The sequence below is a fragment of the Dendrobates tinctorius genome, unplaced genomic scaffold (genome assembly GCF_039654945.1).
Source record: "Dendrobates tinctorius isolate UK_male_01 unplaced genomic scaffold, ASM3965494v1 ptg000060l, whole genome shotgun sequence".
Taxonomy (NCBI): Eukaryota; Metazoa; Chordata; class Amphibia; order Anura; family Dendrobatidae; genus Dendrobates; species Dendrobates tinctorius.
Window position 1 is genome coordinate 36,208,142 of NW_027361728.1, and position 19,883 is coordinate 36,228,024.

General features: G+C 41.9%; 1 protein-coding gene across 2 annotated transcripts in view; it reads right to left on the reverse strand.

The window, feature by feature from the left end:
• The window catches only part of FNDC3B (fibronectin type III domain containing 3B), a 474,468-nt gene that overhangs the window by 306,115 nt on the left and 148,470 nt on the right, over nt 1-19,883 (reverse strand). Inside the window, exon 1 of one of the 2 annotated variants that reach the window (XM_073578842.1) lies at nt 18,984-19,184. The exons of the other annotated variant lie outside the window; for it this stretch is intronic. The gene's annotated coding sequence lies outside the window, so the exon portion shown is untranslated. Of the gene's footprint in view, nt 1-18,983; nt 19,185-19,883 lie in introns of those variants that run through there. 2 annotated transcript variants of the gene reach the window in all.

Genomic DNA, 19,883 nt, shown 5'->3' on the forward strand with positions numbered 1-19,883 from the left:
TTCCCTGCATACTTGTTATCTGCTAAACTCTTAGTTTTGTTTATGGTTTGAAGTACCTTGTCTTATTGTATGTCTATATAAGTTTTTTTTAAATAAAAGTGTATTTTTTATATAGTCTTTGTCTAACCATCACACTTTTTGATCTATATATAGTTAAAATCTATAATGATCATTGTGTTTTATTGGTATCTCAAGTGTGACTTATTCCTTGTGTAAAGGAAATGGGTTTGGGTATTGTGCTTAAGAAGTACAATACAACAGTTTTTTTCTGTACCACAAACATTTATTCGTATTTGCCTTCCTGATGATGATGATCTATAATGTACCAAAACTGTAGGACTGAGACTAATGGGTGCTTTAAAAATAATAAGCTAGGCTGTCACAAGTCATCCATTGCATGATTAATACTTGTGCATAAATATGTGACTCTTCAGATTTTGTATTAGTCTAGCCTGATGAAGAGACCTGAGTAGTCTCGAAAGCTTGCAATGTGTTACCATCTGTTCAGTTAGCCATTAAAAGGTATCAACCACTGAGGACTCTCAATCCTGAATATTCTTCTATCTACTGGCTAACACGGTACAAAGATATACATCTTTCCTGTATATCATTAATACTGTAATCTCTCATGTCCTGATCATTTAGTCAGTAACAAGCCCCTGAGTGATTGTCTGATGTTAGACGCCAGACTACACTAACTGAGCTCCAGCGTTTTTCGCGACTTGAGCATAGCAGCAGCAAAGCTGGGATCTCTAAGAAAGAGGCACAGAGTCATGACGACAGCACTTTACTATAAGCCTTGCTAGGGAATATGAATTTCATAAGATTGCTGCAGCAGAAATATAGGACTTTCAATAGTTTCACATAAAAAAGCAGAGCAAGTAGCCAATTATGGCAGAACAGGTATGCCCAATGGGACAGTAGTTATGGTGCTTTTTTTAATAATTTTTAAGTACTCAAGGCAATATGGATAGACCATGTCATGCCTAGTAAAGGGCTTAAAATGCTTGCCAATATGATTAACAGAAAATGCCCCCAGGTTCTGTATGAGGCATAACACAGTGTATGATGCAGCACCCCTCAGGGTCTGTATAAGGCAGTGTTCCCCAACTTGGTCCTCAAGAGCCACCAACAGGTCATGTTTTCAGGATTTCCTTAGTATTGCACAGGTGATAATTGCATCACCTGGACAGGCAAGATTTCAAACACCTGCGCAAAACTGAGGAAATCCTGAAAACATGACCTGTTGGTGGCTCTTGATGACGGGAGTTGGGGGAACACTGGTATAAGGCATAAGACAGTGTATGATGCAGCACTCCACAGGGTCTGTATAAGGCATAACACAGTGTATGATGCAGCACCCCTAAGGGTCTGTATAAGGTATAATACAATGTATGAGGCAGCACCCCTCAGGTTCAGTATAAGGCAAAACACACTGTAGGATGCAGCACCCCTCAGGTTCAGTATAAGGCATAACACTGTATGAAGCAGCACCCCTCAGGGTCAGTATAAGGCATAACACAGTGTATGATGCAGCACCCCTAAGGGTCTGTATAAGGTATAATACAATGTATGAGGCAGCACCCCTCAGGTTCAGTATAAGGCAAAACACACTGTATGATGCAGCACCCCTCAGGGACTATATAAGGCATAACACTGTATGATGCAGCACCCCTCAGGTTCAGCATAAGGCATAACACAGTGTAGGATGCAGCACCCCTCAGGTTCAGCATAAGGCATAACACACTGTATGATGCAGCACCCCTCAGGGACTATATAAGGCATAACACTGTATGATGCAGCACCCCCTCGGGATCAGTATAAGGTATAACAGTGTAGGATGCAGCACCCCTCAGGGTCAGCATAAGGCATAACACACTGTATGATGCAGCACCCCTCAGGGACTATATAAGGCATAACACTGTATGATGCAGCACCCCCTCGGGATCAGTATAAGGTATAACACACTGTATGATGCAGCACCCCTCAGGGTCAGTATAAGGCATAACACACTGTATGATGCAGCACCCCTCAGGGACTATATAAGGCATAACACTGTATGATGCAGCACCCCCTCGGGTTCAGTATAAGGTATAACACACTGTATGATGCAGCACCCCTCAGGGTCAGTATAAGGCATAACACACTGTATGATGCAGCACCCCTCAGGGACTATATAAGGCATAACACTGTATGATGCAGCACCCCCTCGGGTTCAGTATAAGGCATAACACTGTATGATGCAGGACCCCCTCAGGTTCAGCATAAGGCATAACACACTGTATGATGCAGCACCCCTCAGGGACTATATAAGGCATAACACTGTATGATGCAGCACCCCCTCGGGATCAGTATACGGTATAACACAGTGTAGGATGCAGCACCCCTCAGGGTCAGCATAAGGCATAACACACTGTATGATGCAGCACCCCTCAGGGACTATATAAGGCATAACACTGTATGATGCAGCACCCCCTCGGGATCAGTATAAGGTATAACACACTGTATGATGCAGCACCCCTCAGGGTCAGTATAAGGCATAACACACTGTATGATGCAGCACCCCTCAGGGACTATATAAGGCATAACACTGTATGATGCAGCACCCCCTCGGGTTCAGTATAAGGCATAACACAGTGTAGGATGCAGCACCCCTCAGGTTCAGCATAAGGCATAACACAGTGTAGGATGCAGCACCCCTCAGGGTCAGTATAAGGCATAAGACAGTGTATGATGCAGCACTCCACAGGGTCTGTATAAGGCATAACACACTGTATGATGCAGCACCCCTCAGGGACTATATAAGGCATAACACTGTATGATGCAGCACCCCCTCAGGTTCAGTATAAGGCATAACAGTGTATGATGCAGCACCCCCTCAGGTTCAGTATAAGGCATAACAGTGTATGATGCAGCACTCCACAGGGTCTGTATAAGGTATAATACAATGTATGAGGCAGCACCCCTCAGGGACTATATAAGGCATAACACTGTATGATGCAGCACCCCCTCGGGTTCAGTATAAGGCATAACACACTATATGATGCAGCACCCCTCAGGGTCTGTATAAGGCATAATACAATGTATGAGGCAGCACCCCTCAGGGTCTGTATAAGGCATAACACAGTGTATGATGCAGCACTCCTCAGGGACTATATAAGGCATAACACTGTATGATGCAGCACCCCTCGGGTTCAGTATAAGGCATAATACAATGTATGATGCAGCACCCCTCGGGTTCAGTATAAGGTATAACACACTGTATGAGGCAGCACCCCTCAGGTTCTGTATAATGCATAACACAGTGTATGATGCAGCACCCCTAAGGGTCTGTATAAGGCATAATACAATGTATGAGGCAGCACCCCTCAGGGTCAGTATAAGGCATAACACACTGTATGAGGCAGCACCCCTAAGGGTCTGTATAAGGTATAATACAATGTATGAGGCAGCACCCCTCAGGGTCAGTATAAGGCATAACTCACTGTATGAGGCAGCACCCCTAAGGGTCTGTATAAGGTATAATACAATGTATGAGGCAGCACTCCTCAGGGTCAGTATAAGGCATAACACACTGGATGAGGCAGCACCCCTAAGGGTCTGTATAAGGCATAATACAATGTATGAGGCAGCACTCCTCAGGGTCAGTATAAGGCATAACACACTGTATGAGGCAGCACCCCTAAGGGTCTGTATAAGGTATAATACAATGTATGAGGCAGCACTCCTCAGGGTCAGTATAAGGCATAACACACTGTATGAGGCAGCACCCCTAAGGGTCTGTATAAGGTATAATACAATGTATGAGGCAGCACTCCTCAGGGTCAGTATAAGGCATAACACACTGTATGAGGCAGCACCCCTAAGGGTCTGTATAAGGTATAATACAATGTATGAGGCAGCACTCCTCAGGGTCAGTATAAGGCATAACACACTGTATGAGGCAGCACCCCTAAGGGTCTGTATAAGGTATAATACAATGTATGAGGCAGCACTCCTCAGGGTCAGTATAAGGCATAACACACTGTATGAGGCAGCACCCCTAAGGGTCTGTATAAGGTATAATACAATGTATGAGGCAGCACCCCTAAGGGTCTGTATAAGGTATAATACAATGTATGAGGCAGCACTCCTCAGGGTCAGTATAAGGCATAACACACTGTATGAGGCAGCACCCCTCAGGGTCAGTATAAGGCATAACACACTGTATGAGGCATCACTCCTCAGGGTCTGTATAAGGCATAATACAATGTATGAGGCAGCACCCCTCAGGGTCAGTATAAGGCATAACACACTGTATGAGGCAGCACCCCTAAGGGTCTGTATAAGGCATAATACAATGTATGAGGCAGCACTCCTCAGGGTCAGTATAAGGCATAACACAATGTATGAGGCAGCACCCCTCAGGGTCAGTATAAGGCATAACACACTGTATGAGGCAGCACCCCTCAGGGTCAGTATAAGGCATAATACACTGTATGAGGCAGCACTCCACAGGGTCTGTATAAGGCATAACACACTGTATGAGGCAGCACCCCTCAGGGTCAGTATAAGGCATAACACACTGTATGAGGCAGCACTCCTCAGGGTCAGTATAAGGCATAATACAATGTATGAGGCAGCACTCCTCAGGGTCTGTATAAGGTATAATACAATGTATGAGGCAGCACCCCTCAGGAACTATATAAGGCATAACACTGTATGATGCAGCACCCCCTCGGGTTCAGTATAAGGCATAACACACTATATGATGCAGCACCCCTCAGGGTCTGTATAAGGCATAATACAATGTATGAGGCAGCACCCCTCAGGGTCTGTATAAGGCATAACACAGTGTATGATGCAGCACTCCTCAGGGACTATATAAGGCATAACACTGTATGATGCAGCACCCCTCGGGTTCAGTATAAGGCATAATACAATGTATGATGCAGCACCCCTCGGGTTCAGTATAAGGTATAACACACTGTATGAGGCAGCACTCCTCAGGGTCTGTATAAGGCATAATACAATGTATGAGGCAGCACTCCTCAGGGACTATATAAGGCATAACACTGTATGATGCAGCACCCCTCGGGTTCAGTATAAGGTATAACACACTGTATGAGGCAGCACCCCTCAGGTTCTGTATAATGCATAACACAGTGTATGATGCAGCACCCCTAAGGGTCTGTATAAGGCATAATACAATGTATGAGGCAGCACCCCTCAGGGTCAGTATAAGGCATAACACACTGTATGAGGCAGCACCCCTAAGGGTCTGTATAAGGTATAATACAATGTATGAGGCAGCACCCCTCAGGGTCAGTATAAGGCATAACACACTGTATGAGGCAGCACCCCTAAGGGTCTGTATAAGGTATAATACAATGTATGAGGCAGCACTCCTCAGGGTCAGTATAAGGCATAACACACTGTATGAGGCAGCACCCCTAAGGGTCTGTATAAGGCATAATACAATGTATGAGGCAGCACTCCTCAGGGTCAGTATAAGGCATAACACACTGTATGAGGCAGCACCCCTAAGGGTCTGTATAAGGTATAATACAATTTATGAGGCAGCACTCCTCAGGGTCAGTATAAGGCATAACACACTGTATGAGGCAGCACCCCTAAGGGTCTGTATAAGGTATAATACAATGTATGAGGCAGCACTCCTCAGGGTCAGTATAAGGCATAACACACTGTATGAGGCAGCACCCCTAAGGGTCTGTATAAGGTATAATACAATGTATGAGGCAGCACTCCTCAGGGTCAGTATAAGGCATAACACACTGTATGAGGCAGCACCCCTAAGGGTCTGTATAAGGTATAATACAATGTATGAGGCAGCACCCCTAAGGGTCTGTATAAGGTATAATACAATGTATGAGGCAGCACTCCTAAGGGTCAGTATAAGGCATAACACACTGTATGAGGCAGCACCCCTCAGGGTCAGTATAAGGCATAACACACTGTATGAGGCATCACTCCTCAGGGTCTGTATAAGGCATAATACAATGTATGAGGCAGCACCCCTCAGGGTCAGTATAAGGCATAACACACTGTATGAGGCAGCACTCCTCAAGGTCTGTATAAGGCATAATACACTGTATGAGGCAGCACTCCTCAAGGTCTGTATAAGGCATAACACACTGTATGAGGCAGCACCCCTCAGGGTCTGTATAAGGCATAACACACTGTATGAGGCAGCACTCCTCAAGGTCTGTATAAGGCATAACACACTGTATGAGGCAGCACTCCTCAGGGTCAGTATAAGGCATAACACACTGTATGAGGCAGCACTCCTCAGGGTCAGTATAAGGCATAACACAATGTATGAGGCAGCACCCCTCAGGGTCAATATAAGGCATAACACAATGTATGAGGCAGCACCCCTCAGGGTCAGTATAAGGCATAACACACTGTATGAGGCAGCACCCCTCAGGGTCAGTATAAGGCATAACACACTGTATGAGGCAGCACCCCTCAGGGTCAGTATAAGGCATAACACACTGTATGAGGCAGCACTCCTCAGGGTCAGTATAAGGCATAATACAATGTATGAGGCAGCACTCCTCAGGGTCAGTATAAGGCATAACACAATGTATGAGGCAGCACTCCTCAGGATCTGTATAAGGCATAACAGTGTATGATGCAGCACCCCTCAGGGTCAGTATAAGGCATAATACAATGTATGAGGCAGCACTCCTCAGGGTCAGTATAAGGCATAACACAATGTATGAGGCAGCACCCCTCAGGGTCGGTATAAGGCATAACACAGTGTATGATGCAGCACCCCTAAGGGTCTGTATAAGGTATAATACAATGTATGAGGCAGCACTCCTCAGGGTCTGTATAAGGCATAATACACTGTATGAGGCAGCACTCCTCAAGGTCTGTATAAGGCATAACACACTGTATGAGGCAGCACTCCTCAGGGTCTGTATAAGGCATAATACACTGTATGAGGCAGCACTCCTCAAGGTCTGTATAAGGCATAACACTGTATGAGGCAGCACTCCTCAGGGTCTGTATAAGGCATAACACACTGTATGAGGCAGCACTCCTCAGGGTCAGTATAAGGCATAATACACTGTATGAGGCAGCACCCCTCAGGGTCAGTATAAGGCATAACACACTGTATGAGGCAGCACTCCTCAGGATCTGTATAAGGCATAACAGTGTATGATGCAGCACCCCTCAGGTTCTGTATAAGGAATGACACAATGTAGCAGCCTTGCTTAGAGAGTTCCACTGTGACTGAGAATATTCTTGTTTATAAAGAAAGCAGAAACAAAGCCCATTTTCTATCCTACATAATGCAACACAGCTCAGATACGTCTTCCACAGGTAAACAAAGAATTACAACTGTCATCAATATGGTGAGCAGCCAGGTCTGAGCACTGAAATTTACTCTCAAAACAAAATAAACCAAACCACAATAATGAAGTAAGAAAGATGCAATTGGAAAATGAAGAGAAACAAAAAATTCTGGATTGGAAAATGTAAACAGGACATTCCAATAAAAAAAAAACACACAAATAACAGAAAACACAGAATCCTTCTCTGCTAAAATGCTAATTTTATAAATATGTGACAAAAAATGCAGTAATGTAAAAAAAATCCTCTGTTAGAGAGACTACATTCTCAGCTGAGCATAGTGATCATATGCATGGGCAAACTGCAGGTGCGGGCCACATCCGGACCTCTCGCTGTTCCAGTCCAGCTCGTAGATAGACAGCCAAAGGGCTAAGAAAAAGTCACCCACGGGTCACACCATGCTCTCACCCGCAGTCCACCCACCACCGCCGCCCTCGTGTCATCTCTAGCCTCATCCTTGGGAAGCAGACAGCGGTGAATACATTGGTGGAGGCCAGAGCAGCCAACTCCTCCTTCCACCAATCAATATGAAATAGCTGATTTTTTTCATAGGTATATAGGATGTTTGCATGTATATAGGAGGGCTATGTGGGAGTTCATACTGTATACAGGGTATATGTAGAGGCTCATACTCTATATCAGGGTTTCCCAACTCCAGTCCTCAAGGCACACCAACAGATCATGTTTTCAGGATTTCCTTTGTATTGCACAGGTGAAGCAATTATCACCTGAGCAATACTAAGGAAATCCTGAAAACATGATCTGTTGGTGTGCCTTGAGGACTGGAGTTGGGAAACCCTGCTCTATATAGAAGGCTATGTGAGGGCATTGACATGGAGTTGGTAATTCCTTAACAGCTATAAAATGCTTCCATTCTTCTGGGTAGGTTACCTACAAAGTTTTGGAGTATATCTTGCAATTTTGCCAAATCATCCATAAGAGTATTTGTGAGGTCAAACACTGATTGTGGATTAGAGGGCGTGACTCACATTCTCAGTTCATATTTATACCAAAGTTGATCAGGGGGGTTGAGGTCAGGGTTGTGCGGTCTGTCAAGTTCTTCCACACAAAACTCACCCAACCATACCTTTATGAAGGAAAAAGAAAAAGAAAGGTCCAGCTTTGCAAATTAAAGTCCAATTTATTGTTAAAAACAAGTCCAAGACAGAGCAAAAAATGGTATGTTCACATGAGTAACTAGTAGATTATGCATTTCGAACAATAGCTTGTTCTTTCTCAAAAGAAGTTTTTGAGTTTTGAGAAAGAACAAGCTATTGTTCGAAATGCGTAATCTACTACTTGTTACTCATGTGAACATACCATTTTTTGCTCTGTTTTGGACTTGTTTTTAACAATAAATTGGACTTGAATTTGCAAAACTGGACCTTTCTTTTTCTTTTTCCTTGGTCATTGCGTGAAGACTGAACGTGGTCCGGGCTATCCACTACACATGCCTTCAGGTGAGCTGGCATTTTTTCTTTTTTTGAATACCTTTACGAACCTCACTTTGTGAACTAGGGCACAGTCATGCTAGAAAAGAAAGACGCCTTCTTCAAAACTATTCAAACAGAGTTGGAAGCTACAATTGTCCAAAATGTCTTGGTATGCTGAAGCATTAACATTTATTTTCACTGGAACTAAGGATTCATTGCAACACCTAAAAAACAACCCTTGGACAATGCAGTCAGGAAAGTAAATGTTCTCATTTCATTTGTCAAACCCATACTCGTCCATTAGACTGCAGTCCACAAAACAGGTTTCCACTGTTCCAGAGTCCAGCGTTAGCCGGCGTGCTCTACACCACTCCATTTAACACTTAGTATTGTGCTTGTTGATGTAAGGCTTGCATACAGCTGCTCGACCATGGAAACCCATGCCTTTAAGCTTCAAGGGCAAAGTTTTGTCATTTTGTTAATGCTAGGAGGAAGCTCTTGCTCTGCAGTTACTGACTCCACAAAGCGTTGACAACATTTCAGCACTTTGCACTTAAGTACTCAGCGACACTGCTCTGTGACGTTAAGTGGTCTACAACTTCGTGGAAGAGTCGTTGTGGTTCCTAAATGCCTCCAAATTTTAATAACACCACACTCACAGTTGAAAGTGGACTATTTATGAAGGAAGACGTTTCATGTACTGTCATGTTATAATGCTGGCATTGTAACACAGGACCATGATCTATATCAGTGATTTCTTTAGAATGGGCAATTGTTTCGCAAACGATAGAGCAAGCATATATGGAATGAAGGACTTATTACAGAGCATCAAGACTGGAAGCTCGAGCATGACTGCTATGCATCCTAAAAAAAAATTAAAGATATTGTCTACTGCCAGGTACAACACTTTTGAGATGGATGGCGACAAACTGGATGTACCAAAAGGAGTTCAACCTACTCAGATCGATGAAGACTCAAGATGCAGCAATGACACTGGTAGTCAATAGGAGAATACCCATCAAATCAAAAATCAAAACACTGGACAAGGTCTTCAAATCAAAGAAAGTGTCACTGGCGATAAAGATTAAAGATACTGCTGGTATACAGTTGGCCTTTTCTGTGGTAACATATAGAATGCTAAACCTGGACGATAAATACAGACAAGAAGACTCAATGCCTTCAAAATGTGGTCCTGAAGGAGGATGTCAAATACCATGGAACCATGGATGGCAAGAAGAACAAACAAATCAATTTTGGAAGAAATCAAGCCAGTCATTCAAAACAAGGATCATCAAGCTACGACTTGCCTACTTTGGACACATCATAGGAAGAGAGCAATCACTGGAGAACAACATCATGGTCGGACGAACAGAAGGAACAAGGTAAAGAGGAAGACCAGAAAGATCAGATGGCTTGATACAATCAAAATAATGCTGGAGAAGACATTGGTGGACCAATCCAAGCTTGCACAAGATCAAATCTTCCTACAGATCGTTAATCCATCAAGTCTCGAGATAAATTCGAAAGCCATAAAAAAAAAATAAAAAAAAATAAAAAAAAAAAATCACAAAATGTTAGTCAAAGCGCACTGCATGGCTGGGGGCTGGATATTGTTATACAAAAGCAATGAATCTGACACCTGAATTCAATGATTAAGAAACAAATCCCAAAACCTTTGTCCATATTGTGTGTAACATACATGGAACAGTGCATCAGTTTAACAAGGAATTCTGTCTTCAGTAATGAATGTACAAGGGTTTAAGTAGTTACAACATTTGTGGATTTAAAGGATTTAAAGAAGGGTGCTGTAAAACATTTGGTTTTAAGTCAGTTATAATGTGGACATTCCAAGAAATACATATTTCATGCTTCACATACAAACAATAGTTGCAATGATGTATTAGCCTCTAGAAAAAAAAGAAAAAAAATAGTTTTCTATTGCACAAACTATTTATTTCTTTGAAACCATCATCACTGTAGAGCTTGTGACTCTCACTCTATTTACACAGGTGAAAATGGAGACCCCCGGTCTGGGGATTGATGTGGTGCCAATATTCGGAGCTCCTGCTATCATACATTTATCAGTTATCCTATGGATAGATAACACAGGTCTGCGACTAAAAAGCGGTTTGATTATTTTCATCTAATTTCCATGTATTTTGGTGTGCTGAAAACGAAAAAAAAATATTGAAAAAAATCCTGGACGTCAGGATTTGCCACAAAATGCTAAATTCTTTTCAAATTTAGCAAATTTTTCTCAATTTTTTTTTCTTTTTTTAATCTTAGGGTTTTGAAAGTCAAAATTACTATTAATTAATTCACTGCATGATATACAATGCCAAAAAGATATAACTTTCAAAGAAAAGAACTTGAAGAGTGAGCTAATGAAACCAGCATCAACATGTTGCAAGCTGAACGAGCGGGCAATGACATTTCCAGGCTTGTTCCAATTGTTTTATCCTGGTTCTCGCCTGTTCACACTTTTTAATCTCAGTTCGTGTTAGCTCGTCATATTCAACCGTGTTTCCCAAAATTAGCATTATGGCTCAGCGGAAGTGTATTAATTCGCCTGACAGTTTCTGTTACATTTGTGATGAATATACAGTGTTGAAGCAACAGCTGAATATTACAGACTTTGTGGAAAAAGTATACTTCGCATATTTCGGTCTAAAGCTTGGAGATCAAGATAAAGCTTGGGAGCCTCATAAAGTGTGCAAACGGTGTGTTGAGGACCTCCGAAATTGGTTCAAGGGTAAGAAAAAAGCTTTCCGTTATGGGATTCCTATGGTATGGCGACAGCAAAAGAACCATAGTGAAGATTATTACTTTTGTTCATGCGATGTGAAAGGGTATAATTCAAAATGGAAGCATTCCATTTCATACCCCAATATTCACTCAGCAATTCGTCCCATCCCCCATGGCACAGATATACCAGTACCCAAGGCCCCTGCTACCTTGGAAGAGATACCTAGCTCCGATGAAGGTGGAGCCATACCTGAACCAGATGATGAATCAAGTTCTGACTTTGAAGATGATACAAGACCAAAATTGTTTTCCCAGGAGGAGATGAATGATTTGGTAAGAGACTTGAATCTTCCCAAAGATGCCGCTGAGTTACTCGGATCAAGGCTCAAAAGCAAGAATTGTTGCCAGGAGTGTCTTTTTCATGGTTCAGACATCGTAAAGACGAGTTCGTTCCTTACTTTGCCCAGGAAGATAAGTTGGTTTATTGCATCGATGTCGAAGGTTTGATGGGTCAATTCAAAATCCAATATGATTCAGCGCAATGGCGTCTTTTTATAGATTCTTCAAAAAGAAGTCTCAAAGCAGTTTTACTCCACAACGGCGGTTTTTATGCTTCCATCCCTGTAGGTCATTCCGTACACCTCAAGGAAACCTACGAGAACTTGGAATTGGTTCTTCGTAAACTTAAATATGAAGACCACGATTGGCAAGTGTGCGGGGATTTGAAAGTCTTGTGCATGCTGCTCGGGCAACAAGCTGGGTATACCAAATACCCTTGTTTTCTGTGTCTATGGGACAGTCGAGACCGACAAAATCACTGGCCCAAGAATTGGCAGCCGAGGGTGCTCATAGTTGGTGAAAAAAAATGTCCTCCGAGAAACTTTGGTTCCTCCCCATAAAGTTCTTCTACCACCTCTCCACATCAAATTGGGATTGATGAAGCAATTCGTAAAATCACTTCCAAAAGATGGAGAATGCTTCAAATACTTTGTCACCAAGTTTCCAGGCCTCTCGGAGGCAAAATTGAAGGAAGGTGTGTTCTTCGGACCAGACATTAGAAGGCTTATAGCTGATCAAGAGTTTATCAATACCATGATGCATCCTCAAAAAGAAGGGTGGATTGCATTTAACCCCTTACCTACAATGGACGTAATATCCCGTCCATGTGATTATCACAGCTGATACCCGGCACAATGTGTCAGGGGCAGTCACGGACCGCCCCCGACACGTTACCCCCTTGCACACCGTGATCAAACACGATCGCGGTGTACTCCGTGCTTCCCTGAGTCCCCCACGGCAGCGCAATGTGCAGCGCTGCTGCGGGGGGCTCCTTTCCTGCAGGTCCCCGGATCCAATATGGCGGCGGGGACCTCCGGAGGCCTGCAAGAAGCTGGCTTCCTCAGTGCCTGCAAAGCGCAGGCATGAGGAAGCCTTCTGGACTGCCTGTGACAGATCGCTGATCTGTCACAGTGATCTGTGATGTGACAGATAAGCGATCTGTCACAGGACAGTGATGTTCCCCCTGGGACATTGTAATAAAGTAAAAAAAAGTGTAAAAGTAATTTAAAAAAAAAAAAAAAAAAAAAAACGCTAAATAAATTAAAAAATTATATATATATATATATATATATATATTTATTATATATATATATATATATATATATATATATATATATATATATATATTCCCCAATAAATTCATTTTTTGGAAATAAAAACAAAAAAACAATAAAAGTACACATATTTGGTATCGCCCCGTCCGTAACGACCCGCCCTATAAAACTGTCCCAATAGTTAACCCCTTAAGCGAACCCCTTAAAAAATAAAAATAAAAAACGAAGCAAAAAAATGATTTATTATCATAAATCGCCGAACAAAAAGTGCAATAACGCGCGATTAAAAAGACGCATATAAATATCCATGGTACCGCTGAAAACGTCATCTTGTCCCGCAAAAAACGAGCTGCCAAACAGCATCATCAGCGAAAAAATAAAAAGTTATAGCTCGCAGAATAAAGTGATGCAAAAATAATTTTTTATATAAAATTGTTTTCATAGCATAAAAGCACCAAAACATAAAAAAGACCTAAATGAGGTAACGCTGTAACTGTACTGACCCGAAGAATAAAACCGCCTTATAAATTTTACAGCACCCGGAACGGCATAAACGCACCACCCAAAAGAAAATCATGAAACGCTGGTTTTTGTAAATTCTGCGTCCCAAAAAACAAAATAAAAAGCGATCAAAAAATGTCACGTGCCCGAAAATGGTACCAATAAAAACGTCAACTCGTCCCGCAAAAAATAAGACCTCACATGACCCGGTGGGTCAAAATATGGAAAAATTATAGCTCTCAATATGTGGTGATGCAAAACCTATTTTTACAATAAAAAAGTGTCTTTTAGCGTGTGACAGCTGCCAAACATAAAAACCGCCGTAAATAGTAAATCAAACCCCCCGTTATCACCCCCTTAGTTAGGGAAAAATAATAAAATTAAAAGAAAATGTATTTATTTCCATTTTCCCATTAGGGCTAGGGTTAGGATTAGGGTTAGGGGTGTGTTGGGGTTAGGGTTGGAGTTAGAATTGAGGGTTTCCACTGTTTGGGCACATCAGGTGCTCTCCAAATGCAACATGGCGTCTGATCTCAATTCCGGCCAATTCTGCGTTGAAAAAGTCAAATGGTGCTCCTTCCAAACTCTGCCATGCGCCCAAACAGTGTTTTACCCCCACATATAGGGTATCAGTCTTCTCAGGACAAATTGCAAAACAACTTTTGGGGTCCAATTTCTCCTGTTACCTTTAGGAAAATAAAAAATTGGGGGCAAAAATATCATTTTTGTGGAAAAAAATGATTTTTTCATTTTCACGCCCGGGCGTTAAAAACTTCTGTGAAGCACTTGGGGGTTCAAAGTGCTCACCACACATCTAGATAAGTTCCATGGGGGGGTCTAGTTTCCAAAATGGGGTCACTTGTGGGGGGTTTCCACTGTTTAGGCACATCAGGGGCTCTCCAAACGCGACATGGCGTCCGATCTGAATTCCAGCCACTTTTGCATTGAAAAAGTCAAACGGCGCTCCTTCCCTTCTGAGCTCTGCCATGCGCCGAAACAGTGATTCCCCCCCACATATCGGGTATCAGCGTACTCAAGACAAATTGCACAATAACTTTCGCAGTACAATTTCTCGTTACCCTTGGTAAAATAAAAAAAATTGAACCTGAAGTATTTTAATTGTGAAAAAAAGTTAAATGTTCATTTTTTTAAATATTCAAAAAATTCCTGTGACGCACCTAAAGGGTTAATAAACTTCTTGCATGTGGTTTTGAGCACCTTAAGGGGTGCAGTTTTTAGAATGGTGTCACTTTTGGGTATTTTCTATCATATAGACCCCGCAAAGTGGCTTCAAATGTGATGTGGTCCGTAAAAATAAAATGGTGTTGCAAAAATGAGAAATCGCTGGTCAATTTTTAACCCTTATAACTTACTAACAAAAAAAATTTTGGTTCCAAAATTGTGCTGATGTAAAGTAAACATGTGGGAAATGTTACTTATCAAATTTTTTGTGTGCCATATCGCTGTCATTTAAGGGCATAAAAATTCAAATTTGGAATATGGCGAAATTTTAAAAATTTTCGCCAAATTTCCGTTTTTTCACAAATAAACGCAAGTTATTTGAATGAAATGTTACCACTAACATGAAGTACAATACGTCACGAGAAAACAATGTCAGAATCACCGGGATACATGGAAGCGTTTCAGAGTTATTACCTCAAAGGGACAGTGGTCAGAATTGTAAAAATTGGCCCGGGAGTTAACATGCAAACCACCCTTGGTAGTGAAAGGGTTAAAGAGGTTGTAGAGACATTTTTAGGCAATAACAAAGACCCTGACTACAAAAAAAAATCGTCGGACAAATGCTGAAAGCATTTCAAGCTTTAGGTTGCCTGATGAGTTTGAAAGTGCATTTCCTCCATTCCCACCTTAACAACTTTCCTGAAAAATTGGGAGCTGTGAGTTTAGAGCAAGGTGAACGATTCCACCAGGACATTAAAGAGATGGAAAGAAGATACCAGGGAAGATGGAGCATTACAATGATGGCAGACTACTGTTGAACGCTTCAGAGAGACATTACAGATGCTACTTACAATCGTAAATGTACCAAGAGAAGCCTCACAGGGAAGAAGAATCGATTTTAGTGTGTGTTAGTAAGCTCATTGCAGTTAAAAAAATGATTTTCATGAAACATTTGTAATAAAAAATTAATTTTGAGTCTATTTTCATTTATTTTGAGGTAGTGTCTTATTTAACATAGATACTTAACTTGTCATTACATTGTCATTTTCAGATTCAGCGCACTCAAAAACAAAGATTACGTGGAATAACCAAAACAGCTCTTGAAAAAAATTTTTTTGCAGACCTGTGTAATAAATCGTAGAGAATAGGGAACCTCCTTATGAATTTGTGATATGCACCATTACTTGCCATGACACTCACAGTGCTTTTATCTCCCATCTAACCCTCAGAAACTTGCAACCTGAAGATACCGGACGTCCCCTCGATGTGTATGAATTCTTAACTGCATACAGACATCAGAAGGTTTTTCTTTGATCCTAAACAGAGTAATTTCACAAGACAAGAAGCATTTTTACGTTTATCACGCAGCAATAGAGACCTCTCAACAAATTTCAGAAGACAAACAAAATCAGAGAATATTCCGTGTAATATTATTTACCTGCAATCAGCTAAAAAAACAAAAATCTGGTAATTTACCAACTCTATTTGAGATGACCTTACCAATGGTGAAATTGAGTTAGTTCTTTACAAAAGGTCTTTTAAGTTTCAGGCTTAAAGGATGAAAGGAATGCCTTTAAGAGAATCCCCATCTCTATTTCACACTCATTCAGTCTTACATTCCTGGCGGGGTCAAATAGCATTGAATAAGGAAATACAAATTACTCTAAGTAGGATTCTAGCGATAAAAGCCACTTTGTGATGGAGAGACCTATCCACAACCCAGGGCTGAAAACTTTACTGCTGCAGGGTAAAAATATTAGCAAACGTGTGCTAAATACTAAATAGGACTGTGCTTAGCTATAGTGTTCAAAATAGAGAGGTTGGTGTTCAGTACCAACTGTGTAGACCCTTGAAATTATAAACATTAAGAACGCCGTCAGATACCCCAAGCAATAGGTCATGGTCTTCAGAGGTCTTCTGTATTCGGTCTAGGAATAGCTCAACAATAGTTAAATGTCAAAAAGTACATTTTAAAATTCTTTTAGATCTTATTCTCTTGACCTGCCAAAAAAAAACATGAAGCACTTCCAATACCTCCAGCCAGTTCAGCTGGCTTTCATGACATAAAATCAAATCACTACTTCTCGTACAGATAGCACACATTTTGTCTGTACTATTAAATACCATCAGTGCCCAAGTATTAACCCACCTCACTATTTCATCCAACATCCACAAACTTGTTGATCTTCTTGCATTGCTGACCCTGTTGACCACTAAGGGTATGTGCACACGTTGCGGATTCTGCTGCGCGGATTTTGCTAAATCCGCAGGTAAAATGGCCTGCGTTTTATCTGCGGATTTAGTGCAGATTTACTGCGGATTTTCTGCAGTTTTTGTGCGGATTCCTATAATGGAAGAGGTGTAAAAACACTGCGGAATCCGCACATAGAATTAACATACTGCGGATTAAAAACCGCAGCAAATCTGCACGGAAAAATCTGCAGCATGTGCACAGCGGTTTTTATTTTGCATTGAATATAAATGGTACTGTACACCGCAGGAGAATCTGCTGTGGATACGGAGGGCCAAAAAATCCGCAGACCAATCCGGAGCGTGTGCACTTAGCCTTAACTCCTTCATGGGGCATTTACATTTCACACCATTCAGTACTCACTGCTCAGCATTATGTATGTGGTTGGTCATTTTCTTACATCAGTTTTATTTCCCATTTTCATTTATGAGTTACTACCTTTTTTTAATTCATATCCACTTCAGTTCAACAGTTGTCTCATCAGTCACGCATCTTGTGACCAAAGTAAATGTGGGGGGGGGCTTTTCTTCCTAAATCTATACATATTTAAATTGCCAGATAAGCATTACACGGCCTATAAGACTCTTTATGCCAACTTGGCAATCTCCACGAGGAAAAGCTTTACCCATAGGAAACCCTCTCATAGCCTCTCACCCAGCCAAACCAGTTCTCCTGCTCTGCACTGCTGAGGAGCAAAACCACCATAACACGTGTGTGCAAATGAAGTGCCTTGTTTGGCTTTTTAGCCTAAATCATGTATGAAGGCTTATTAACGGGTTGATACTGACATTTAGGATTGCTACCCCCGACAGGTGGCGCTACCGTTCCTGTCCTTTTCATCTCGGAAAAAGCTATTTGCATATTTAAATTTATACATATAACTTTTTCTGAGATCCAGAATGGAAGTCACTGACATATCAAATGTGAGGTGTGATATCTGATTTTTATCCACAATACGCTGCTAGAGTGACTCTGTGTCCCGCAGTTACATAGTGACTCATGCATAGAAGAAGGTCATTAGTGAAGTCACCCCAGACAGTTGTGCTGTAGGTTGGAGGAGACTTATACAAGAGACTACCAGTCAGCAGCAAGGAACAAAGATGTAAACACTTCTCACAATATACTTAAAGGGGCTGTAAAGCAAAGATTCTTTGACCCACATGTCACAGGTCAAACAAACAAAAGCAGCATCAAAAAAGGTTAAGCCAACCAAAAATCCAAACATACCAAAGACCACATCAACATAAATAAAGTTAGCGGAACTGACACCTCCAACAGCTACTGAGCATTCATGTAACACAAACGTGCACGTTAAGTATTCGGTGCACAAATTTCTGCATCTCTTGGGAGAAAATATGCCGGATCAAGAACACGCGTTGTTGCTGCAGATTTTCCCCCACTCATTAATATGGGTGAAATCTGCAGCAGAAACGTTGAAAGAATTGACATGCTGTAGATTTAAATCAGTAAGACAAAAAAAGCAATGTGTGCACGAGACTTCAGGAATTTTATTCACTTTGCTGGCATCAGGAAACCCTTCCAGTTTTGTGACAAATCTGCGCTAAAAAAAAAAGCAGCATGTGCACACAGCCTGAAGGTTTTCCAGCATAATTTATGTAATAGTTTAATATCAGCTGTAAGGTAGCGTTCAGTGTTCATGTTGAGGGAAACTCACTCGGCAGCGGATTAACCACGTCAGGCACGGGTTGTTCACATAAATCAGTCCATCTGGTTTATTGTGCAGCATAAACCATATGGCAGCAACAGTCTTACACCAGACCAAATGAAGATTCAATGTAGAGCTCCGCTCTCTTAGCCCTGTGGTCACACAGGCTGCACTTTGTCCAGCAAACAGGCTCAACAGTCTCTCAGTTAATTCCCCCTGTCCGGGGTTACCTCTTAACTGCTTCTCAGTCCTGATGTCCCTTCCCTCCTGGGGACTGTCCACTACTCACAGGCTATTACACACAGGCCACACACGGTCAGCAGCATCCCCACATGCTCTTCAGGAAGGGGGCACACCTTCTAGCACGTCGGCCTTCCGGGACCTTCCACTCGGACCAATCAGATACAGGCATTCACTCATGTGACCCACCTTGGTCACCTTATATGGTCCGTAGCCACACCCACAGCATCACATGGTTATGACCTCATTGCAGGTCCTTCAGATTCACAACCACACACATAGGATTTACTTCAGACACATGCCCCTGGGAGGGTTTGTAGGTGACTGGTCCCACCCATCTCATCAGCCACCTGGAAGCCTTCCCTGATACACTAACAAAAACCTCAGCAGTACCTCTGCTGATTAACATACATTCAAGCTTCCATCCCAGGGCCACCCACCCTGGGATACATAACGGTCATTTACCATCCTGCCGTTCATCCTATTTCCATTACCACAATGGACATGCCTGCATTCCTGTCCTGGGGCACCCACACAGCGCCCCTAGCGGACACAGTGGTCACTGCACCACACAGCCTAAATCTCAGACCTTAATGAATATGTGCTAATGCTGTAGTAGTCACATACAGATATGATCTAACACCTAACCAGGCTAGGGCTGAACCTCAGTTTTATTTTGAAAGAACGATTGCCATAATAAATGTTCTTTCTAATAATATCAAGTATTAAAAAAGTGAAGGTCTTTTTTAGACTTCCCCAAATATTATAAAAGGTGGAAACATAAATTAGCAGCAATGTTTTCCCATCTTGCAAATTCTATGGTCTTTTTTGTGGCCTAACCCTAAATAAAGAGATTTTGGCTCTCTGCAATTCAACATAAATAAAAGTAG